At 37.6% G+C, this 27311-nt stretch overlaps 1 protein-coding gene across 1 annotated transcript in view; it reads right to left on the bottom strand.

The window, feature by feature from the left end:
* CFAP47 (cilia and flagella associated protein 47) overlaps positions 1-27311 on the bottom strand; it is a 497722-nt gene that overhangs the window by 134372 nt on the left and 336039 nt on the right. The window lies entirely within an intron of this gene.

Raw genomic sequence — 27311 nt, 5'->3', positions numbered from 1 at the left:
CTATCTGCCAGGCATTGTTCCAGGGATTTACAAAAGCTGACAACTTTTCCCAAAACATACCTATGAAATAACTCTTATTATTATCCCTATTTTAAAGAAGTGAAACTGTGACACAAGAAAGTTCAGTAGCTTGCTCAAGGTCTGCTGCTGCTGCTAAGTAACTTCAGTCATGTCCGACTCTGTGCAACCCCATAGACGGCAGCCCACCAGGCTCCTCTGTCCCTGGGACTCTCCAGGCAAGAACACTGGAGTGGGTTGCCATTTCCTTCTCCAATGCATGAAAGTGAAAAGTGAAAGTGAAGTCGCACAGTCGTGCCCGACTCTAAGCGACCCCATGGACTGCAGCCTACCAGGCTCCTCCGTCCATGGGATTTTCCAGGCAAGAGTACTGGAGTGGGCTGCCATTGCCTTCTCCTGCTCAAGGTCAATCAGCATTTAATAACACAGCTGGAATTTGAACATGAGCATTGTGATTTAAAGTCCACACTTTTTTAAAATTAATAATTTTATTTTTTAAAGAGTTTAATGTTTACAAAAAATGAGTGTAAAGTACAGAGAGTTCCCATATACCTCCCGTAGTTTCCCCTATTATAAACATCCTGCATTAGGTGGTACATTACTTATAAGTGATGAGCTGATAATAATATATCATTATTAACTAAAGTCCATAGCTGACATTCTGGTTCACTCTTTGTGCTGTACATCCTATGACTTTGACAAATGTATAATTTCATCTATCTGAAAGTGAAAGTGAAAGTCGCTCAGTTGTGTCCAACTCTTTGTGATCCCATGGACTATACAGTCCATGGAATTCTCCAGGCCAGAATAATGGAATGCATAGCCTTTTCCTTCTCCAGGGGATCTTCCCAAGCCAGGGATCGAACCCAGGTCTCCCACATTGCAGGCCAACTCTTTACCAGCTGAACCACAAGGGAAGCCCTTCATCTATCTACCATTATAGTATCAGAGAATAGTTTCATCAGTTCAGTTCAGTTCAGTCGCTCAGTCGTGTCCGACTCTTTGCGACCCCATGAATCGCAGCATGCCAGGCCTCGTTGTCCATCACCAACTCCCAGAGTTCACTCAGACTCACGTCCATCGAGTCAGTGATGCCATCCAGCCATCTCATCCTCTGGCGTCCCCTTCTCCTCCTGCCCCCAATCCCTCCCAGCATCAGAGTCTTTTCCAATGAGTCAACTCTTCACATGAGGTGGCCAAAGTACTGGAGTTTCAGCTTTAGCATCATTCCTTCTAAAGAAATCCCAGGGCTGATCTCCTTCAGAATGGACTGATTGGATCTCCTTGCAGTCCAAGGGACTCTCAAGAGTCTTCTCCAACACCACAGTTCAAAAGCATCAATTCTTTGGCATTCAGCCTTCTTCACAGTCCAACTCTCACATCCATACATGACCACTGGAAAAACCATAGCCTTGACTAGACGGACCTTTGTGGGCAAAGTAATGTCTCTGCTTTTGAATATGCTATCTAGGTTGGTCATAACTTTCCTTCCAAGGAGTAAGCATCTTTTAATTTCATACCCCCCCCCAATACCCTGTATCCCACTCATTCATCCCTCCCCTGCAAACTCTCCTCCCCAGAACTGGCAACCACTGGTCTCTTCAGAATGTTGTATAGATGGCCTTTTCAGATTGGCTTCTTTCACTAAGCAACATATATTTAAGCTTTGTCCAGTCTTTTTGTCATTTGTTTTTATTACTGAAAAATATCCAATTGTATGGATATACCACTATGTATCTATTCACTTGCTGTAGGACATTAGGGCTGCCTCCACATTTTGGTGATCATGAATAAAGTTGTTATAAACATCCATGTGTAATTTTTAAGTATGAACTCATTTGGGTAAATACAAAATGAGCTGATGATTACTGGATCATGTTACGAATATGTTTTGTTTTGTAATGAATTGTTAAATTGTCTTCTAAAGCACCTGTACCACTGTACCATTTTGTATTCTCACCAATAATGAGTGAGAATTACAACTGTTCTACATCTTTACCAGCATTTGGTATTGTCAGGGCTTCTGGATTTAGCCATCCTAATAGGTACGTAGTGTTATCTCATTGTTGTTTTAATTTGCAGTTCCCTAAAAATACATATGATATTGGAAACCTTTTCATACGCTTATTTACTATCAGAATATTTTCTTTGGTGAGGTGTCGCTCCAGATTTTTTGACAGTTTTTAAAATTGGGTTATTTTACTGCTCTTATTAGTATTTTAAACTGTATTTTGGAAACCATTAATTTATTAGATATCGAAAAAATGTACAACAAACAAAAAGGCACTATATATTAATAAAAGATTCAGTTAACTAAAAAACCAGTAAACAAACAAAAATGAGCTTATATATACAGAGTACAGATTGGTGGTTGCCAGAGGCAAAGGGTGGGGGTGGGGTTAGTGAAAAGGGTAAAGGGAGTCAAAAGGTACAAATTTCTTGTTATAAAATAAGTCATGGGAATGTAATGTACAGCATGATGACTACAGCTAATAATACTGTATTGCATATTAGAAAGTTGCTAAGAGAGTAAATCTTAAAAGTTCTCAATACAAGAAAAAAATTCTAAGTGTGCACTGATTGATGGTTAGATTTAACATGATCATTTTGCAATAGTAACAATTATTAAATAAAAAAGATTCAATATAGCAATATTAGATTAAAACCTATAGACCTATACACACCTAAAAACAGAGGCCCAAAATATATGAAGAAAAAATTTGATAAAACCAGAAGGAGAAATAGATAATCCTACAATAATAGCTGGAGACCTCAATATCCCACATTCATTAATGGACAGAACAACTAGACAGAAGACATAGAAGAAATAGAGGATGTGAACAATACTATAAAACAACTAGACCTAACTGACTTACATAGAACTTCCCACAAAACAGCAGCAGAAGACACATTATTTTCAAATTAATAAGGAACAATGTTTAGGGTAGATCATATGTCAAACCATGAAGTGAAACTTAATAATAATTTTTAATTTTTAAAATCCTGAAACTGAACAAAGTATTTTTACTCATCACAATGGAATGAAATTATAAATAACATAAGAATGAAATATATAAATTTGGAAATTAAACAACATACTCAAACAATATTTCAAAGAAGAAATCACAATAAAAATTAGAAATATCTTGAGAAAACTGAAAATGAAAACATAGTATATAAAGCAAAGGATGCAATAAGAGCAGTGCTGAGGGCAATATACAGCAGTAAACAATTTCATTAAAAAAACGAATAATCTCAAAACAACAACCTAACTGTACACTATCAGATAAGATCAGATCAGTTGCACAGTCGTGTCCGACTCTTTGTAACCCCATGAATCGTAGCACGCCAGGCCTCCCTGTCCATCACCAACTCCTGGAGTTCACTGAGACGCACATCCATCAAGTCAGTGATGCCATCCAGCCATCTCATCCTCTGGCGTCCCTTCTCCTCTTGCCCCCAATCCCTCCCAGCATCAGAGTCTTTTCCAATGAGTCAACTCTTCACATGAGGTGGCCAAAGTACTGGAGTTTCAGCTTTAGCATCATTTCTTCCAAAGAAATCCCAGGGCTGATCTCCTTCAGAATGGACTGGTTGCATCTCCTTGCAGTCCAAGGGACTCTCAAGAGTCTTCTCCAACACCACAGTTCAAAACCATCAATTCTTTGGCACTTAGCCTTCTTCACAGTCCAACTCTCACATCCATGCATGACCACAGGAAAAACCATAGCCTTGAGTAGACGGACCTTTGTTGGAAAAGTAATGTCTCTGCTTTTCAATATGCTATCTAGGTTGGTCATAACTTTCCTTCCAAGGAGTAAGCATCTTTTAATTTCATAGCTGCAATCACCATCTGCAGTGATTTTGGAGCCCCCAAAAATAAAGTCTGACACTGTTTCCACTGTTTCCCCATCTATTTGCCATGAAGTGATGGGACCAGATGCCATGATCTTCGTTTTCTTGAATGTTGAGCTTTAAGCCAACTTTTTCACTCTCCACTTTCACTTTCATCAAGAGGCTTTTGAGTTCCTCTTCACTTTCTGCCATAAGGGTGGTGTCATCTGCATATCTGAGGTCATTGATATTTCTTCTGGCAATCTTGATTCCAGCTTGTGTTTCTTCCAGTCCAGCATTTCTCATGATGTACTCTGCTTATAAGTTAAATAAACAGGGTGACAATATACAGCCTTGATGTACTCCTTTGCCTATTTGGAACCAGTCTGTTGTTCCATGTCCAGTTCTAACTGTTGCTTCCTGACCTGCATACAAATTTCTCAAGAAGCAGATCAGGTAGGTGGTCTGGTATTCCCATCTCTTTCAGAATTTTCCACAGTTGATTGTGATCCACACAGTTCAAGGCTTTGGCATAGTAAATAAAGCAGAAATAGATGCTTTTCTGGAACTCTCTTGCTTTTTCCATGATACAGCAGATGTTGGCAATGTGATCTCTGGTTCCTCTGCCTTTTCTAAAACCAGCTTGAACATCAGGAAGTTCACGGTTTGCATATTGCTGAAGCCTGGCTTGGAGAATTTTGAGCATTACTTTATTAGCGTGTGAGATGAGTGCAATTGTGTGGTAGTTTGAGCATTCTTTGGCATTGCCTTTCTTTGGGATTGGAATGAAAACTGACCTTTTCCAGTCCTGGTCCACTGCTGAGTTTTCCAAATTTGCTGGCATACTGAGTGCAGCACTTTGCAGCATCATCTTTCAGGATTTGGAATAGCTCAACTGGAATTCCATCACCTCCACTAGCTTTGTTCGTAGTGATGCTTTCTAAGGCCCACTTGACTTCACATTCCAGGATGTCTGGCTCTAGGTCAGTGATCACACCATCGTGATTATCTGGGTCATGAAGATCTTTTTTGTACAGTTCTTCTGTGTATTCTTGCCATCTCTTCTTAATATCTTCTGCTTCTGTTAGGTCCATACCATTTCTATCCTTTATTGAGCCCATCTTTGCATGAAATGTTCCTTTGGTATCTCTGATTTTCTTGAAGAGATCTCTAGTCTTTCCCATTCTGTTGTTTTCCTCTATTTCTTTGCATTGATTGCTGAAGAAGGGTTTCTTATCTCTCCTTGCTATTCTTTGGAACTCTGCATTCAGATGTATATATCTTTCCTTTTCTCCTTTGCTTTTCCCTTTTCTTGTTTTCACAGCTATTTGTAAGGCCTCCCCAGAAAGCCATTTTGCTTTTTTGCATTTCTTTTCCATGGGGATGGTCTTGATCCCTGTCTCCTGTACAATGTCACGAACCTCATTCCATCGTTCATCAGGCACTCTAGCTATCAGATCTAGGCCCTTAAATCTATTTCTTACTTCCACTGTATAAGGGATTTGATTTAGGTCATACCTGAATGGTCTAGTGGTTTTCCCTACTTTCTTCAATTTAAATCTGAATTTGGCAATAAGGCGTTCATGGTCTGAGCCACAGTCAGCTCCTGGTCTTGTTTTTGCTGACTGTATAGAGCTTCTCCATCTTTGGCTGCAAAGAATATAATCAATCTGATTTCGGTGTTGACCATCCACTGAAGAACGGAAGGGCAAGCCACTTCAGTATTCTTGCCTTGAGAACCCCATGAACAGTATGAAAAGGCAAAATGATTGGATACTGAAAGAGAAACTCCCCAGGTCAGTAGGTGCCCTATATGCTACTGGAGATCAGTGGAGATATAACTCCAGAAAGAATGAAGGGATGGAGCCAAAGCAAAAACAATACCCAGCTGTGGATGTGACTGGTGATAGAAGCAAGGTCCGATGCTGTAAAGAGCAATATTGCATAGGAACCTGGAATGTCAGGTCCATGAATCAAGGCAAATTGGAAGTGGTCAAACAAGAGATGGCAGGAGTGAATGTCGACATTCTAGGAATCAGCGAACTGAAATGAACTGGAATGGGTGATTTTAACTCAGATGACAATTATATCTACTACTGCGGGCAGGAATCCCTCAGTAGAAATGGAGTGGCCATCATGGTCAACAAAAGAGTCTGAAATGCAGTCCTTGGATGCAATCTCAAAAACACCAGAATGATCTCTGTTTGTTTCCATGGCAAACCATTCAATATCACAGGAATCGAAGTCTATGCCCCAACCAGTAACGCTGAAGAAGCTGAAGTTGAACGGTTCTATGAAGACCTACAAGACCTTTTAGAACTAACACCCAAAAAAGATGTCCTTTTCATTATAGGGGACTGGAATGCAAAAGTAGGAAGTCAAGAAACACCTGGAGTAACAGGCAAATCTGGCCTTGGAATACGGAATGAAGCAGGGCAAAGACTAATAGAGTTTTGCCAAGAAAATGCACTGGTCATAACAAACACCCTCTTCCAACAACACAAGAGAAGACTCTATACATGGACATCACCAGATGGTCAACTGTACACTATATGAACTATAAAAAGAAGAGCAAATTAAACCCAAGACTAGCAGTAAGAAAAAAAAGAATTAGAATGGAGGGAAATAATATACAGAACTGTCGGGAGCTGTGTTAGGCATTACTGACAAAATGGAGGCATGGCCCCCAACCCCCTCTCCTTGTCCCACAGGCACAGACCTGGGATGAAGGAGTTAGGCCTTGTGATTCTGACTTGTTCTTTCCTTTCTTCGGTTGAGTTGGCTGGAAAGAATGTTAAGGTGCTTATTGTTCTTGAGAGAAACATGAGAAAGCACAAAGCCTTCTGCAGTTGTGCCCAGAAGATAATCTATAAAGTAACCATTGACATTTGTTCAAGGATCTTTACAAAGAATGTCCCAGGATGAGCACGTAGGCTGCAGCTTGAGGCCATGGGAAGGACTGTTATCTGAGACCTGTTTGTGAGGGAAATATTTATGGCAAAAGAAGTTTGCTGAGTTTAGGGTTTAGGAATAATTAAGAATAGCTAGAAGCCTTTTTAGGAGGTAGTGATCTTAAGATGCTAGGGGCAAACAGATTTAGAAAGATAAATAAACTGAGGAATGTGGCATGAGTTACAATGTCATCACAAGTTAAGTATAGGACACATAAGAGAAAGTAGATAATAGATAGTAAAGCTGATTCTGAGAGAATCGCTGAAGCAGGAACTCTGTTTGAAGGACAACAATGATTTCTGGAGACAGTAAATCTGGGTGGGGGAAACTGAAAATGTCAAACCTCTGACCTAATGCTTTTGTCAAAGTATAAAAGAGAACCTGAAGCTTGAAATAAACATGTAGTTCCATACTATGAGTCAGAGGCTACATCATTGTCCGCTGACACCGCTCACCCCTTCAGGCTGATTCCCTGGATGCTGGAGCTGGACTCCGGCACAGAACAGAAAAATAAAGGAAACAAACAAACAAAAAAAAACCAAAAAGTCTGTTCTTTGAAAAAATCAACAGAAGTGGGAGATCATTAGCTAGATGGACTAGGAAAAAAGAGAGAAGACTCAAATGAATAAAATCGGAAATAAAGTAGGATATTACTATTATTTTTACCAAAATAAAAAGCATTTTATATGCATATATATGAGAATATTATAAACAATTATGTGCCAAAAATTGGATAAACTTAAATGAAATGGACAATTTCCTAAAACACTCCCTGACATATGAATAATAGAAAACTTGAATAGACACAAAATTAGGAAGAAAATTAAATCAGTAATCAAAATCTCCCTGCAGAGAAAGCCCAGCACAAGATGGCTTCACTGTTTAATTCTACCAAACATTTAAAGAAGAATTAACATTTCCAAAATACTGAGGAGGAGGGAAAAATTTCTAATTCATTCTAGGAGGCCAGCATTGCCATGATACAAAAACTAGACAAAGACAATACAAGAAAACTAAAATCTAATATCCCAATAAACATTGATTCAAAAAATTTCAATAAAATACTAGAAAATCAGCAGCATATCAAAAGAAATATATACCAGAATCAAATGAGATTCATTTAAGGAATGAATGAATAAAGGGTAAATTTATGTATACCAGCAAGAAAAATTAGAAAAGAAAACTAATTCAGTTAGATAAAACCATTATTTGGATAAACTTACATATGTTAATATGTGTACTAAATAATAAAGGAACATAATCACTACTTCAAATACTATGAAATAATTTCAAGAATTAAAAGTACACTTCCTCTATTCTTTCTCATTTCAGTTGTTTATATACTTGACACATTTTTCTTCCTCCAACATACCCATTTAAACATTATTGTATTTTTATTACCCTATAGCAGATAGAAATTTGACAACTGTTTGAAAAACAGCTCAAAAGTCCTATATTAGTGTAAGACCATATGTTATATAACAAAATGAGAAATTACATATTCATCTAAAAACACAGAAATGGATGAAGAGAACTGTAAGAGAAATTAAAGGTCTATTTAGTAGCTTATGTTTTAATTGAAATAACATTTTAAAAATGTATATTGGAATTATACCACTGATTTAAAGAGTGAACAACTTTTTCATTGGCAATATAAGTTTTATTTCTTAACAATCACATTTTTAAATGGCATTTTATTTTCAGTTATTAATTAACTATGGTAGAAGAGATATGTGGTCAACTTCTTATAAACTTTTATTATGAAGAATAACTGTAGACTCAGCAACATGACTGGTAGTAATGAACCTTCAAACAAAATGCAGTAAATAATTATGATAAGAATATGTATTTCAAATGATGATGATATTTTGCCACAATATGTATGTACATGTGATTAATTTGTTCCCTGTATTCCTCTTTTCTGGCCAAAGCCAACTAATTCAAAATGGAACAAAAATAAAACCTTGATTATCAGTGCTTGAGTTTATCAGAGTGATAGGAAAATTATTAGATTACTTTGGAAAAACTATAGGTGTAACAGAAATAATAGTAGTGAACAAAAGCAACTCTCTAAAATACAACATCATTCATTTAACACAGATTTTCAGTTTGAATGAGTGTTACAAAAATTCTAATAGGAATCATAATTATAGCTATTATGTTTTTTAATAGCACAAACCTGTATTTTGAGAAATGGATTATTTTTCCTTTGTAAACAGTCTAAATATTTGAATAGTAAATAAAACAAATCCCCTGGTATATAAGTCATTTTTAAAAATTAGGAATTATTTTTCTCTAATTTCATACTCTCTTGTAAAATGTAAATATCGAACTCAAATTTATAAACTGAGTAATATAATTTCACATTAATTTCTTTTGAAAATAATGAAAAAATATTTACTGAATGATTATTCTGCATTGGGCAAATGCAAAATGCTTCACATTCATTACCTATTTAACCACTTTCATAAATATGAGTTAATTACTCACTGAATTTATTTTAAAGCTGAGCAACTGAGGGTATAGAGAAGACTGGGTAACTTACTGCAGGTCATAGAGTTAGTAAGTGACAAAGGCACATGTATTTACCTGACATAGAATATGGGAAATGGCACATTAAACCATGTGTAAATATCACGGAATAAATGGGCATTTGATCAGAAAAACAGAAAAATCACTCACATACCTCGAAAATACTTATTTTGACCTAATGTGATAACTCTCAGATACTGCTCACTGATCACCTAAAATATATCATCCCTTACAAAACCTGCAAAAGGAAGATTCCATGGCAACAGTTAAACTTGGCAAGGTTTTTTACTCTTTGCACTTGGTTCCCTCACATCCTTCCTGCTCCTTCCAATGGACCTTCACCACTCCCTCTCGCTAATGAAGAGAACTGTTTTGGAAAAATCACTGTATAGCTAGAATTTTATTCACTTGAGAATTTCTTGGAGGCACATTAACTGTCAAGAAGTTTTTTCTATAAGTATTTGTTCTATGCACATTATATTACACATGATCAAATTAATCTTAATTGCTGTTTCTCAAATATCAGTGTTATTTATTTGCTATGTTGTATCCAACTCTTGCAATCCCATGGACTGTAGCCCACCAGGGTCCTCTGTCCATGGGATTTCCCAGGCAAGAATACTGGAGTGGGTCTCTAACATCATACTACCCTTTAAATTTTGAACAATGAGACTAAAGATGAAAGCCTAAGGAATTCTCTCCCTCTTCCTCCTTCTCTGTCATATTTTCCTTTCTTTGTTTTATTCTTATTTCTGATTCACTTTCTTTTGTTTTATTTCTCCTTAGGGAACCAAGAGGCAAGGTGGAAAAACAAAATCATGTGGCTGATAAAGAACAGAGATAAAGAAACTGAGGGCTGCAGCCGTACTGCATAAGAACTCGTCTCCCACTCTTTCTAAACTCTTAATTTAAACCTATGACAGTTAAGGTCCTGATGGTAGTCTTACAGGCTTCACTTCTTTGTGCATGGAATTAAACTGCTCTTTCTATAATACATTCTGACACGAGTACATTAGGAAACTAAAGAAAACAGGAAAGGATTATAAAGGATTATCAAAATCTACAGGATTCAGATTTCTGTTGTAGAGAATGGTGAATTATATTTTAACTTTAGCAAGAACCTATGATTTCATTACTGAAGCAAGCAGTGATAGTCTAGATTGCAATTAAAACCACATGGTTCTTCCTGAATGTAAAAGAAAAAAAAACTGATAAATTATATTTCAATAAAATTAAAAACTTCTATAATCACTTCATACAATATATGTATATCAAATTGTCACATTTTGCATCTTAAGAACATACAAATTTAATTTGTCAATTAAACCTCAATAAAGCTGGGTAAAATAAAAACTTTTGCTATTCTATAGATACTGTTAATCAAATTAAGAGGAAAACTACATATTGGGAGATAATTTGTAAAGCATGTATATAATAAAGGGAATATATCTAGAATATACTTTTAAAAAGTCTAAAGATTCAACAATAAGAAAATAGACAATTTAATGGGGGCATGAACAAAAGACTTGAAAAAGCATTTCAATGAAGAAGGCATATGGATAACAAGGTGGCTCAGATGGTAAAGAATTTGCCTGCAGTGCCAGAGATCTGGGTTGAATCCCTGGGTCAGAAAACCTGGAGAAGGGAATGGCAATCCAGTCCAGTATTCTTGCCTGGAAAATTCCATTGACAGAGGAGCCTGGCAGGCTACAGTCCATGGGGTCACAAAGAGTTGGACACGACTGAGTGACTAACACTTTTGCTTTTGTTTTCACTTTTTACATGGAAGACAAAACAAGCATAAGAAGATATGCTCAAAATTATTTATTATTCATTATGGAAATACAGATTAAAACCACACTGTAATAGCATTACACACAAGTTAAAATGGAAAATATTGAAATCACTATCCCTATTTTAGTATGTAGACAAAGTGGAACATTTATACACTGCTGGTGGGAATGGAAAAAGAAACAATCTTTTTGAAAAACTGTCTAGCAGTTTCTTTAAATGTTATAAATTCAATAACTGTGTTATCCAGTCATTCTATACATAAGTGATTTACCCAAGAGGAATGAAAGTATATGCCCATAGAAAGACATATACATGAATTCTCATATTAGCTTTTTATGTAATTAGCACAACATCAGTTCAGTTCAGTTCAGTCACTCAGTCGTGTCTTTGCAACCCCATGAATCGCAGCACACCAGGCCTCCCTGTCCATCACCAACTCCCAGAGTTCACTCAGACTCACGTCCATCGAGTCAGTGATGCCATCCAGCCACCTCATCCTCTGTCGTCCCCTTCTCCTCCTGCCCCCAATCCCTCCGAGCATCAGAGTCTTTTCAATGAGTCCACTCTTTGCATGAGGTGGCCAAAGTACTGGAGTTTCAGCTTTAGCATCATTCCTTCCAAAGAAATTCCAGGGCTGATCTCCTTCAGAATGGACTGGTTGGATCTCCTTGCAGTCCAAGGGACTCTCAAGAGTCTTCTCCAACACCACAGTTCAAAAGCATCAATTCTTCGGCGCTCAGCCTTCTTCACAGTCCAACATGCCAAAACCCAAATGTCCATCCATAGGTAAACAGATGAACAAACTATGATATATCCATTCTAGGGACTATTACTCAGCAATAAAAGGAATAAACTATTGAAACATACACTGTACGGATGGATCTCAAAATAATTATGATGCACAAAATAAAACATCAAAAAAGGGTGTATAATGTGTGATTTTATACACACACACACACACACACACACACACACTGTGCTGTAAGATGCATATAAAGTGACAGAAAACAGATAAATGGTTGTCCAGGGCAAGGGTGGCATTGGGCAGAAGGAGAGCAGAGGCAAAAAGATTAAAAATGGATACAAGGAAACTTTAAGGGGTGAAATATATTCATTTTTTGAATTGAATCAATGGATTCATGGGTGTATATATATATATATATATATATGTTGCTGTGCTGTGCTTAGTCACTCAGTTGTGTCCAACTCTTTGTGACCCCACGGACTGTAGCCCACCAGGCTCCTCTGTCCATGGGGATTCTCCAGGCAAGAATACTGGAATGGGTTGCCATGACCTCCTCCAGGGGATCTTCCCAACCCAGGAATCAAACCCAGGTCTCCCACATTGCAGGCAGATTCTTTACCATCTGAGCCACCAGAGCAGCCCATACACATACGTTAAGTCTTCTCAAATTGTATTTTGAATACGTACAACTTATTGTATATCAATCATTCTGCAACAAAGATGTTAAAAATACACTGTGTGTTTCAGATATTATACACACCATTTCTAAGCAGGATATTGACAGAAACTGAGAACTGTCACCCCAAATGGGAAGTATTGTATAAGCAGGATGTGTTAAATTCACAGCCCCAATGAGTATCTTTCTAGCCCTAGGCAATGTCATGTGCAAGGTAATTAATACAGGATAATTAATGAAGGCATCCTATTTAAATAGCAAGAAGACTTTTATATATCTGTCTGTCTGTCTAACTAAAATATCTATGTACATCTCCTCTTGTTCCATAAAGTCATGTATATTTCTCTGATATCAAATATAAATGTTTGCTCATTTGTTTAGATTCACTGCATTATGATCAATGTAAAGAAATAGAGGAAAACAACAGAATGGGAAAGACTAGGGATCTCTTCAAGAAAATCAGAGATACCAAAGGGACATTTCATGCAAAGATGGACTCGATAAAGGACAGAAATGGTATGGACCTAACAGAAGCAGAAGATATTAAGAAGAGATGGCAAGCATACACAGAAGAACTGTACAAAAAAGATCTTCATGACCCAGATAATCACGATGGTGTGATCACTCACCTAGAGCCAGACTTCCTGCAATGTGAAGTCAAGTGGGCCTTAGAAAGCATCACTACAAACAAAGCTAGTGGAGGTGATGGAATTCCAGTTGAGCTATTCCAAATCCTGAAAGATGATGCTGCAAAAGTGCTGCACTCAATATGCCAGAAAATTTGGAAAACTCAGCAGTGGCCACAGGACTGGAAAAGGTCAGTTTTCATTCCAATCCCAAAGAAAGGCAATGCCAAAGAATGCTCAAACTACCGCACAATTGCACTCATCTCACAGGCTAGTAAAGTAATGCTCAAAATTCTCCAAGCCAGGCTTCAGCAATATGTGACCGTGAACTTCCTGATGTTCAAGCTGGTTTTAGAAAAGGCAGAGGAACCAGAGATCACATTGCCAACATCTGCTGGATCATGGAAAAAGCAAGAGAGTGCCAGAAAAACATCTATTTCTGCTTTATTGACTATGCCAAAGCCTTTGACTGTGTGCAACACAATAAACTGTGGAAAATTCTGAAAGAGATGGGAATACCAGACCACCTGATCTGCCTCTTGAGAAATCTGTATGCAGGTCAAGGAAGCAACAGTTAGAACTGGACATGGAACAACAGACTGGTTCCAAATAGGAAAAGGGAGTTCGTCAAGGCTGTATATTGTCACCCTGCTTATTTAACTTATATGCAGAGTACATCATGAGAAATGCTGGACTGGAAGAAACACAAGCTGGAATCAAGATTGCCGGGAGAAATATCAATAACCTCAGATATGCAGATGACACCACCCTTATGGCAGAAAGTGAAGAGGAACTCAAAAGCCTCTTGATGAAAGTGAAAGTGGAGAGTGAAAAAGTTGGCTTAAAGCTCAACATTCAGAAAACAAAGATCATGGCATCCGGCCCCATCACTTCATGAGAAATAGATGGGGAAACAGTGGAAACAGTGTCAGACTTTATTTTTCTGGGCTCCAAAATCACTATAAATGGTGACTGCAGCCATGAAATTAAAAGATGCTTACTCCTTGGAAGGAAAGTTATGACCAACCTAGATAGCATATTCAAAAGCAGAGACATTACTTTGCCAACAAAGGTTCGTCTAGTCAAGGCTATGGTTTTTCCTGTGGTCATGTATGGATGTGAGAGTTGGACTGTGAAGAAGGCTGAGCACTGAAGTATTGATGCTTTTGAACTGTGGTGTCTGAGAAGACTCTTGAGAGTCCCTTGGAATGCAAGGAGTTCCAACCAGTCCATTCTGAAGGAGATCAGCCCTGGGATTTCTTTGGAAGGAATGATGCTGAAGCTGAAACTCCAGTACTTTGGCCACCTCATGTGAAGAGCTGACTCATTGGAAAAGACTCTGATGCTGGGAGGGATTGGGGGCAGGAGGAGAAGAGGACGAGATGGCTGGATGGCATCACTGACTCGATGGATGTGAGTCTCAGTGAATTCCGATAGTTGGTGATGGACATGGAGGCCTGGCGTGCTGCGATTCATGGGGTCGCAAAGAGTCGGACAAGACTGAGCAACTGATCTGATCTGATCTGATCTGCATTGTGAAGGTGGCTTCTTAAGCCTCCATGAAAAGTCTTCATTTATTTTTTATTTTATTTTCACTTTATTTCTATGATTAATTCCTGTATGAGATAAAAATGAATTATGGCATTAAAAAACATCCTTAGGCCCCACCCACAGGGCAAAAAGAGAGCAGTCACATTTTATAAAACTGCAGAATGTCAATAGGCAAGTGTTCAACACGATTTGCAAAACTTTTTGAAGTAGTTTCATGTTAAGAAAAAAAAATATTTAAATACAGATAGCCAACAGGCACATGAAAAAAATGTTCAACATCAGTAATTATTAGAGAAATATAAATCAAAACTATAGTGAGGTACCACCTCACACCAATTAGAATGGCCACCATTAAAAAGTCTACAAATAATAAATGCTGGAGAGGGTGTGGAGAAAAGGGAACCCTCTTACTCTGTTGGTGGGAACAAAAGTTGGTACAGTCACTATGGAAAACAATATGGAGGCGCCTCAAATAACTAAAAATAGAGTTGTCATATGATCCAGCCATCCCACTCCTGGGCATATATCCAGATAAAACTATAATTCAACAAGATACATGCACCCCAATATTTGTTGCAGCACTATTCACAATAGCCAAAACATGAAAACAACCTAAAAGTCCTCTGACAGATGAACGGATAAAAAAAGTCATAATATATATATATATATATATATATATATATATATACACACACACACACACACATATACATACACACACACAATGGAATACTACTCAGTCATAAAAAGAACAGAACAATGCCATTTGCAGCAACATGGACAGAACTAGAGACTATCATATTAAGTGAAGTAAGTCAGAAAGAGAAAGACAAATACCATATCATATCACTTATATGCGGAATCCAAAGTATGGCACAATGAACCTATCTATGAAACAGAAACAAACTCATATACACAGAGAACAGACTCATGGTTGCCAGTGGGGAGGCGGGTGGGGGAAGAATAGAATGGGAGTTTGTGGTTAGCAGATATAAGCTCTTATATATGGAATGGATAAACAAGATTTTATTGCATAGCACAGGGAACTATAGTCAATATTCTGTGATAAACCATAATGGAAAATATTATTAAAAAAGAATATGTGTGTGTGTGTGTGTGTGTGTGTATCAAGTATACTTCAATAAAAGAGCAAAAATTAAAAGACAAAAAATGGTTTTAAAGTTTCGGAATTTCTGAAACTTTAACCCTCTTAATTTCAATAGGTTATGTTTAATTTCTCATATACTAGAAAGCCTCTTTGAAGGATGCTTTGAATTTGAAAAATTTCATATAAATGTATGAATAAATTTTTTACAATAAACTCCCCTCTCTGAGACTCTTCAGTAAAAATTTTACATGAGAAAAGCCCATGACTTGCTAAATCATATTTTCATTTTACTGTAAATAACTCCTTACAAAATACACAAATTCTTTTGACTAGTAAAGCAGGACACACACACACACACACACACACACACATAACATATACACACATAGGAGAAAGGGTAAGAGGGAGAGAGGTGGGGAAAAGAGGGAGAAAGTTTTATCTTCTTAATAACAATGATATATATGTGTATATGTATATGCATATATACTATATATAGGTGTATTTTATATATATCAGTAGTTCAAAATTGAAATATGAACTTTTTAACCAGAATATCATAGGGTAGATTCAGTAGCCACTAGAGCCTTCTTCCAAGAGCAACCTGAACTTATATTCAAGAAAGCATCTACAGCCTGCCTTGCATTCCCAGGGAGAACTATGTCTCTGATACATGATCATCGATTATGAGTGAATGTTGTACCAATTAAATGTGGGTTCCAAGGCAAACACTGGAATCTCAGGAGTATCTTAGTTTGACAGAATAGATGAAGTTTCCGAATGTATGCTTTTCTCCAAGTTTGTAAATCTTCCTTGTACTCATATTTTACTGCACTCCTCTTATTGTACTACTAAGCAATTTAAAAAATATTTTAGAAATAATTTTTGAACTGTGTTACTTCTTCCCTTTGATACTAACCCGATACCTGCTGCTACATGTCAGGTGTTGGTTTGCAGGCCAGTGTTAGCCTGGCACTCAAAGGACAGAACATCCTGCGCAAAGGCAGAAAATGCAAGATTTGCCCCCTTCTTTGATCTATTAACATGTATGAATTTATCTCGAGCCAATTATATGAGTAGACCTTGAGACTAGAGTTAATGCTGATTTTGACTTTGGGGTTGGAGCAGGAAGACATATCTAGTGTTCACAAGCCTCACCCAGGTTAATCCCACTCAGGCAGGTAGAGCTTTTATTAGCTATCAGAGCAGAGGCTGTCTGGGAAAGCAGAGATAGGGAAAACTAAGAGGAGAGCCCAGAGGACCATGAGAGGATCCAAACAAACTCAATTCATTCTCTCTGCACTGCCTCAAGGCCCTGTTTTTGCAAACCATTTCCTTCACCTAAAAGAGCATGAAAATGCTTTATGGCATTTACAGCAGCCAGCATTTATTTTGAAATACCAGTGGCATCTAACCGGTTTTTATGCTCCTATTAACTACAACACTGGTGGGAATAAGCCAGCAAGATCCAAATTCTATTTCAGCCAAGCTTTTGATAGAACCGCCTCTGGCATTTTCAATGAGATCAACTAGGAGAGAGTGGAAACAAAAGAAGCCCTAAATCCTCCCATATATCCATATCATGTTAGAGAATTTTCAAAAATGGAGTTAGCATATTAAATAAGGGTGCTAAATATTAGTTTAAGACCTACCAGATGAGCACTTTTCATATATCTCCATTTTATGCCCATAACTACCCTGAAAGTTTAAGTATTATCTATATTTTACACGTAAAAAAAATCTGATAATCCGATTCGCTAAGTATACCGTCAAGGCTGCCCAACCAGAGAACGATGTAATTGGAGATTGAAGTCACATGCACCTTTTGAACATGTCCCTTTGCAACCCAGTAACAGTAAGATAAGAGATAGCAAAGTAAAAGATGTGCAATTATGCCATTGCAATGTGGCAGTTAGCAAGAATACACTACCCAGACTTTAAATAAAAAATGCAAATTTAAATAGCACTGCTCTTGCTCGGAATCACATTCTGAATATACACATGACAAGCAGGCTTCTCATCACACACAATATTAGAAATCAAATTTTGAACTGAATTTGTATTTCAAACTGGTAATACATCTTTCTCTAGATAGTGTATTATATCAGAGAGTAGTGGGGCGCCAGCTATAAAAATTAATCCTATCTTGTTTAAACATAGGCCTAACATAAGAACTTTGTTATGCACACATTAAACACTTTGTTTTGACATTAAGCAGAAGTTCACTGAACAGAAATTTTTAAAAGTCTTTAGCAAAGCTGACTAAAACCTCTTTGCAATCGTTTGGAGGAGGCTTTCTTGTGCCAATGTCATAATAGATCTCATTCCAGCATAAGAACTTTCGAATTGCAAATTTGCAGAAATAAATCTTAGTTATAATTCACAGATGTGTTGAACTGAATAAATACAATCACTTTTCAGCAAGTGAAAAAGCACCTTCAGCTGCCATTGAAAAAAATACAGGGTGATTGTGGGTTACCTCAAAATTATCATCATTACCTACTTTCTGGAGCTATCAGCCTGTCAAGGGTCACGGATATAAGAGAGACTAAGACTACTTTATCTCCAATGCTCAGGGTAGAGACTAAATTTACTAACATGACTGGAAACCATCTTAAAATGTGGATTCTCAGCATTTATTTTTCTACTGTGGAATAAAAAAAGAATAGTATTGAACTGTGTCCATGTAGTATGCTAAACAATTAAATACTTGACACTGTAAGTGAATGGTTTATGAAATGTCTTTAATATATATTTTCAATTGAGATAAAATCTACACATAACATTAAATTAGTTTTAGGTGTAAAAATCTTTTTGTTCAATGTTTAGAGATCATTTTAGGCCACCATGCCATGATTCACATACCTAATTATTTCAGCCTAATATTTGTTCATAAATTTAAATGACTCATAGTTCAATAAATAATCCTGGTGAACTTCTACAACTCTGTAGACAAAGACAAGATATTCAATATCCAAATTTTTCCCTCATCTCACCCTTTTCTTTTTTGGTCACAAACAAATAGTTTTCCCTGGTGGCTCAGTGGGTAAAGAATCCGCCTGCAAGGCAGGAGACACAGGTTCTGTTCTTGGGTTGGGAAGATCCCTTAGAGAAGGAAATGGCAACCCACACCAGTATTCTTGTCTGGGAAATCCCAGGGACAGAGGAGCCTGGCGGGCTACAGTGCATGGGGTCACAAGAGTCAGACATGTCTTAGCGACTAAACTACCACCACCAAATGTCATTAACAATTGTAATGATTTCTAAAGACTTCTTCCCTGGAGATGAAAGCATGTTACTCACAAGTAGGCATCCATAAGTGATCACTGTGAAGTCTTATACTTACATTAAATAAATCAACTGCACAAGTTAACAAGATAAAAGCTGCTTAAAGATAAACAGCAATCACCATTTCTATAATATGTTGGAAGAGATGTTCAGAGAATACCCTCTCAAATGAAATTTTTAAGTTAAACACACATACAAGCTAAGAACAAAATTTTAAATTTTAAAGCAGCAATCCACTGCACTGAGACATCACTGAAGATGCTATCTGTTCTGGAATATGGACTACTCTGTGGAAGCCTGGAGTCTTGTCTTTTGGGGTGATAACTGGGAATGTGAAAACCAAATTGCCAAAGAGCTCATGCTTGCATGGTTTGTGGCCCAGATTTCACAAGCCCCAAATTAATTATTTAGCTTTATAACTCTTCATTTCTCTTCACAGAAAGGGGGCCCTAGAGGCATCCCTACAAATTTAGATAGTCACCTGTCTGTTATTAAAATCTGCTTTCTAAAGTTATATTATGACGCTGATATTCAAAAGCTGGAGTGCACTGAGCTGACTAGTGTGACATCCTCATAATCAACTCAGAAAAGTTATGCCAGAGACATATGTGCTATATGTAGATTATTAAAGAGAAAATGGAGTGAACTCTTAGAAAAAATGGTATGCATCAAACTGTATAACCTTAATCCTTACAAGTTCCTTTTCTTAGTGCTATATTAGGAGCACATACATTGTGAACATGCATGTTTATAGCCATCTTTAAATCTTATTTGTGAATCATATTATGCTATTACAATGAAAATAAATATAAGGATTACTGTTACTAAAGTATATGCTAATCACGAAGGCCTAATCATCTCCACCTAAATATTGATCTTGTACAAAAAAAAATCAAGTTTCTACCTGAGGCAAGTGGAAATTTAGTTGCATATTTCAGTACTACAAATGAGCCAGTCTATTACTACATTTCTATATTTTGTTACATACTAATACTGTAATAATGGAGAGTAATATTAGCTTTTTACATTCTAATGACCAGAGAGGTCATTTTGTGGTTGTTAAGGAGAGAATTAAGCCATTATATCTTAACGTGTTAAGTCATTAACACATTTCTGCCTTTACACATGGTGGTTTTGTTTGCTTGATTTTGTGCTTCTGTTTCCCTTTAAGGGTCTATGTTTTCATATCTAGGGTTGGCTGATTCAATATTTTTCCATTTTCCAGAAATTTATTGACACAAAAAGATAACCTTCAAATCAAGATAGAAATGGGCTTTCCCTCCCTAACTAGGAAATCCATCCTGCTGATGGCTTCTCTCTCACAGTTAATGTTATCACCTTCCTTAGAGTTGCTTACTATCACAAGTACACTTGACTCTCTTTTCTCCCTTCTCTCTTCATATTCATTCTTCATCAAATGCAATTGTGGTAAATGCTGTGCTGCATCAACAATAGTCATGTTCAGGAATGAAGGACTTATTTCTGTTGCTACTAGGAATGATCCTGGTAAATGACCATCTGGCCAAGCCCTCTTCAGACATTGACTTAAGTGGAAAAAGCAAGCCTCCTCCAAGGTCAAACCTCCTTCCACATGTAGTCCACTTTTCAATAACTAAACAACACAGCATGAATCAAGGCAAATTGCAAGTGGTCAAACAGGAGATGACGAGAGTGAACATTGACATTCTAGGAATCAGTGAACTAAGATGGACTGGAATGGATGAATTTAACTTGGATGACCATTATATCTACTACTATGGGCAGGAATCTCTTAGAAGAAAGTAGCCATCATAGTCAACAAAAGAGTACGAAATGCAGTACTTGGATGCAATCGCAAAAACAACAGAATGATCTCTGTTTGTTTCCAAGGCAAACCATTCAATATCATGGTAATCCAAGTCTATGCCCTGACCAGTAACGCTGAAGAAGCTGAAGTTGAACAGTTCTATGAAGACCTACAAGACCTTCTAGAACTAACACCCCCAAAAGATGTCTTTTTCATTACAGGGGACTGGAATGCAAAAGTAGGAAGTCAAGAAACACCTGGAGTAACAGGCAAATTTGGCCTTGGAGTACAGAATGAAGCAGGATAAAGGCTAATAGAGTTCTGCCAAGAGAATGCACTAGTCATAGCAAACACCCTCTTCCAATAACACAAGAGAAGACTCTATACATGGATATCACCAGATGGTCAACATCGAAATCAGATTGATTATATTCTTTGCAGCCAAAGATGGAGAAGCTCTATACAGTCAGCAAAAACAAGTCTGGGAACTAACTGTGGCTCAGATCATGAACTCCTTATTGCCAAATTCAGACTGAAATTGAAGAAAGTGGAGAAAACCACTAGACCATTCAGGTATGACCTAAATCAAATCCCTTATGATTATACAGTGGAAGTGAGGAATACATTTAAGGAACTAGATCTTATACACAGAGTGCCTGATGAACTATGGACAAGGTTCATGACATTGCCCATGATTCATGACAGGAATCAAGACCATCCCCAAGAAAAAGAAATGCAAAAAAGCAAGGTGGCTATCTGAGGAGGCCTTACAAATAGCTGTGAAGGAAGGGAAGTGAAAAGCAAAGGAGAAAAGGAAAGATATACCCATTTGAAGGCAGAGTTCCAAAGAATAGCAAGGAGAGATAAGAAAGCCTTCCTCAGTGATGAATGCAAAGAAATAGAGGAAAACAATAGAATGCGAAAGACTAGAGATCTCCTCAAGACAATTAGAGATACCAAGAGAACATTTCATGCAAAGATGGGCTCAATAAAGAACAGAAATGGTATGGACCTAAAGAAGCAGAAGATATTAAGAAGAGATGGCAAGACTACATAGAAGAACTGTATCAAAAAGATCTTCACAACTCAGATGATCACGATGGTGTGACCACTCACCTAGAGCTAGACATTCTGGAATGTGATGTTAAGTGGGGCTTAGGAAGCATCACTACAAACAAAGCTAGTGGAGGTGATGGAATTCCAGTTGAGCTATTCCAAATCCTGAAATATGATGCTGTGAAAGTGCTGCACGCAATATGCCAGAAAATTTGGAAAACTCAGCAGTGGCCACAGGACTGGAAAAGGTCAGTTTTCATTCCAATCCCAAAGAAAGACAATGCCAAAGAATGCTCAAACTACCACACAATTGCACTTATCTCACATGCTAGTAATGCTCAAAATTCTCCAAGCCAGGCTTCAGCAATATGTGAATTGTGAGCTTCCAGGTGTTCAAGCTGGTTTTAGAAAAGGCAGAGGAACCAGAGATCAAACTGCCAATATCTGCTGGATCATCAAAAAAGCAAGAGAGTTCCAGAAAAACATTTCTCCTTTATTGACTATGCCAAAGCCTTTAAAGTGAAGTGAAGTGAAGTCGCTCAGTCATGTCCAACTCTTTGCGACCCCATGGATTGTAGCCCACCAGGCTCCTCGGTCCATGGGATTTTCCAGGCATGAATACTGGAGTGGGTTGCCATTTCCTTCTCCAGGGGATCTTCCTGACCCAGGGATTGAACCTAGGTCTCCCGCATTGTAGGCAGACACTTTACTGTCTGAGCTACCAGGGTAGCCCAAAGCCTTTGACTGTGTGGATCACAATAAACTGCGGAAAATTCTGAAAGACATGGGAATACCAGACCACCTGACCTGCCTCTTGAGAAACCTGTATGCAGGTCAGGAAGCAACAGTTAGAACTGGACATGGAACAACACACTGGTTCCAAATAGGAAAAGGAGTATGTCAAGGCTGTATATTGTCAGCCTGCTTATTTAACTTTATGCAGGGTACATCATGAGAAGCACTGGGCTGAAAGAAGCACAAGCTGGAATCAAGATTGCTGGGAGAAATATCAATAACCTCAGATATGCAGATGACACCACCCTCATGGCAGAAAGTGAAGAGGAACTAAAGAGCCTCTTGATGAAAGTGAAAGAGGAGAGTGAAAAAGTTGGCTTAAAGTTAAACATTCAGAAAACTAAGATCATGGCATCCAGTCCCATAGACAGATGGGGAAACAGTGGAAACATTGTCTGACTTTATTTTTCTGGGCTCCAAAATCACTGCAGATGGTGATTGCAGCCATGAAATTAAAAGACGCTTATTCCTTGGAAGGAAAGTTATGACCAACCTAGACAGCATATTAAAAAGCAGAGACATTACTTTGTCAACAAAGGTCCATCTAGTCAAGGCTATGGTTTTTCCAGTAGTCATGTATGGATGTGAGAGTTGGACTATAAAGAAAGTTGAGCGCTGAAGAATCGATGCTTTGGAACTGTGGTGTTGGAAAAGACTCTTGAGAGTCCCTTGGACTGCAAGGAGATCCAACCAGTCCATCCTAAAGGAGACCAGTCCTGGGTGTTCATTGGAAGGACTGATGTTGAAACTGAAACTCCAATATTTTGGCCACCTGATGCGAAGAGCTGACTCATTTGAAAAGGCCCTGATGCTGGGAAAGACTGAAGGCAAGAGGAGAAGGGGATGACAGAGGATGAAATGGTTGGATGGCATCACCGACTCAATGGACATGCGTTTGGGTGGACTCCGGGTATTGATGATGGACAGGGAGGCCTGGCAAGCTGCGGATCATGGGGTCGCAAATAGTCAAACATGAGTGAGCGACTGAACTGAACTGAATCAACACAGCAGCGTAAAGGCCCAGTCCCCTTCTCCTAACTTGGGACAATTCCAAAGGACCATCCGAGCTTCAGAGACCCCACTGAGTTTACTAAACGCCTTTACTTGGTCTGTCCGGAAACCCAACTTTTTCCTCTGCTCAGTATTATACTTTCTTACCTTTCCGTTTACTAGTGTTGATGACAACACAGTCCCTAATACATGTCGTATACGCTAATCTCCCATCCTAGAATCTGATTCCCTTGAAACATAAGCCGCTATAGCATCATTTTCCACTGTCACTTTTCCTGAAATTTTCCTTCTGTTTTTTAACTGACTATCATTGGACTTGTTTGGTCTGCCTTCAATCTTCATTTAAAGGGTCAATATTATCTTTTTGTTCCATGGCGATAGAGGCATTCAAATTAAAACCTCCACCTGGGTACATATGAAACATGATTGTAGCTCACTTCAGGCTGCTGTGATAATTCAAAATCCATCCATTTTTCAAAATTCTTACCTATCAATCAATATGCCATGACACCCAGTATAGTATATACCACATATAACTCAGTGCCCCATGAAAATCCCCTCGGCAGACAGCTTCCATACACACCAATGGTTTCCTATGACTTTTTTCCAGTAGGGATTCACTGTCATGTAATCTTCCCTAAGAACAAACATTAATGATTGATGGAGAGGAGTTAGAGGATGTTTACCTCAATTTTCTTACCCTTCAGCCTGACAATTCTCTCAGAAAGCTACCAATAAGTTTCCCCAGGTCTCAGCAGTAATTTGATACATATCTTACCTTTTACTGACTTTTTCCCTTTAGCATCTTACTTCTCCATTCAGCCAGTGTGCTTTCTGTGATCACCTCTCAAATAAACTACTTGCAATTAAACTCTTCTCTCAGGGTCTGCTTTCAGTATAAGAGGCACAAACTAATATTGAGAACTGATCAACCAGAATATTGCTAAAGTCCACTAAATGATCTCTCAGATCTATCCACCCTGTCTTGTGCTCCCTATCTGTTTTGTATATTATCTCTAGACTTTTCTTTCTAAAACTCAGTTGACTCACGCCCCTCAGAAATCTTCAATGGCTGCAACTGCAGTAAGAATTAAAACAAAAATTCCATACAACAAAGTCTGCCTATATTTCTAACTATATGTCACTCTGCTTTGGCTGCCACAGATACATACCCCTGCTATTCATTACTTACCGAAAATATCTTTTCTGTGTTTTCAATAAGGTTGTTTCCTCTGCTCTGCTCACCATATTGGCTGATAAGTCCCAGCTCAAAGGTCCAGCTTTAAGGTCCAGATGAAAACCATTATCCCTTAAGAAACCCTCTCAGACTCCCACTGTTAGGGTTAAAGTTTTCCATTATCAGTGCCATGTTTAAACTTGTGGTATATCAAAGTGTACCTTGTACTAGATGATTTATGGATATGTATTTCTGCCACCAGATACGAAATCCCAGGAGGCAGGAGCCACACGATATTTATCTTTGTATCCAGTAGTAATATTTGAAACAATTAACAAACCTATTTTCCAGCCAGGATCAATCAGAAAGAATGCTGGATCCAAATTCTGAGGCTTGTGCTAACCCTTTAAATCTTGCTGAATTATTGGGGAGGCTGGGGGCCAAAGGGATAGGCTGTGGAGGCTAGAGTTCAAAAGTTGCATTACAGTGGAGTTCAAACACTTAAGGATTGCCAACATATGAGGAAAAGCATCTGTGAAAATATTTTAACAAACAAAGTGTAACTGGTTGAAGGTCAGCTTTGTTTATAACTACTATACTCATCAAGACTTTCCAAATTATAGGCCTTTTGCAAATAACTGTTTATATAATTAAGTATAGAACTAAAAACATGCACAAAGTTTTCAAGACCAGTGATACACACAAACACACACAGACACTGACATACTTCTTTAACCAGTACAAATAGGAACATTCTCATATATGTATGAAAATTTTAGTCCAGTTTTATTTATATTACAACAGATTAACAACTGTTCAGAAGCAATTACATCTCCACTACTTAAAATGTTGTAGAAGCCTTCCAACAGTAATATCAATAAAAATGGAGTTTGCCTTCCTTACAGTCTCAGCCTGTCCAAATCATAATGGTAACATTAATTCAAATCTAAGGGACCGCCCTGGGAAGCACAATCATGAAAATGTCTTGCAAATATTTTTCAAAATTATGAAGCCTGCAAGGGCTCTTGTGTAGCCAGCAATATTTACTAATTCATCTCACCTAACAATATGCCCTGAGTTGCCTTTAATGTTTCCAAATTTCTTCTAAAGTCCTTCAAACCAGCATGCTGAGTCCTTATCTGATGAGTGAAAATGTTTTGAAATTTGAAAATATGTTTTGAAATTTTTAGCATTTCTAAAATGCTGCCAAAATCAACAAAAATGACTATATAAAGACATATTAAATCTGATTATTTAATTTTTCTCAGCTCCACTTCTATAACTTTGAGTCTGATTCATGGATCAGTGGCTCTATTTTGCTTAATGGAGTCATAAACACTCCTAATTCAACAACATTCTACCATTTAAAGTTCCTCTTACGTTTCTTCTCACACATAGCAGACCTTACTGCCTTTTATAGGACAGAAAACTCAAATTTCTTACCTATATCAAAAATAATAATGGCAATTCTGAATGACTTGTTATCCTTTATGAAACATTAATCAAAATTCTAAAACTAAGGAAAAGCTATCATTAGGACTGTCATTTGATGATGAGAATAAAAACTGAAATTTATATTTCTTAAAATCAATTAAAATCTTCTGAATTATCATAAAAATGGCAAAAAATGCTACTTTATTGAAATGCTTGAAATAGGCTCACTGTAGCTCAAAATCTACCTATTACATGGAGAATAATAATGGGCTTTGCAAAGTCAAGTGTCTGAAAAGTGATGGGAAGATTTCATAAGATACTAACAGCTATGACTATGGTGACATGTAGGGTCAAGCCAATTAGAAGTAGAGAGTGAGGGTGGGGTGAGTTGGCTCTTCACTCACAGAATATTCTTCGACAGCAGTAGTAACTGGATCACAGTGGTTGCCATTCTGAAATTTCCCTTCTGCTTGTTAATAGCACTGGCATTCAGCCTACTCTCTACGTGCTTTCTACACTTTTAAACTGTATCCATTTACCAACATTTTAACAATTTCCTCAACAGGATCAAACCACCATGGGACACTGAATTGTCTTCCAAATACAACAATTATTCCTTTGATGAATTACAGTTCCTCAGTTATTCCCTGTTACTCTTCTTTACCTCCAACCCCTCTTCCATCAAAAGGTTTGTAGGAATATCCCTCACTCCTATTCCCAAGCAAGCAACTCTTTTCAGGGACCATCAGGCAATTTGTATAAATGGATGCTTTATTAGAAAAAAAGGAAGAAAACTTCACATGTACCAAAGCCTTTAACCTATTTTTCATGTATCAATTAAGTATATTATATGTACGTGTTTTTAAAATACCTAGTCTTATAAAGAAATATTCTCATAGGACGCTGTCTGGCTCATAAATTGGTATAACTA

The sequence above is a fragment of the Bubalus bubalis genome, chromosome X, assembly GCF_019923935.1.
Source record: "Bubalus bubalis isolate 160015118507 breed Murrah chromosome X, NDDB_SH_1, whole genome shotgun sequence".
Lineage (NCBI taxonomy): Eukaryota > Metazoa > Chordata > Mammalia > Artiodactyla > Bovidae > Bubalus > Bubalus bubalis.
The sequence above is the reverse complement of the archived record's forward strand: the minus strand, read 5'-3'. Positions and strand labels throughout refer to the sequence as shown.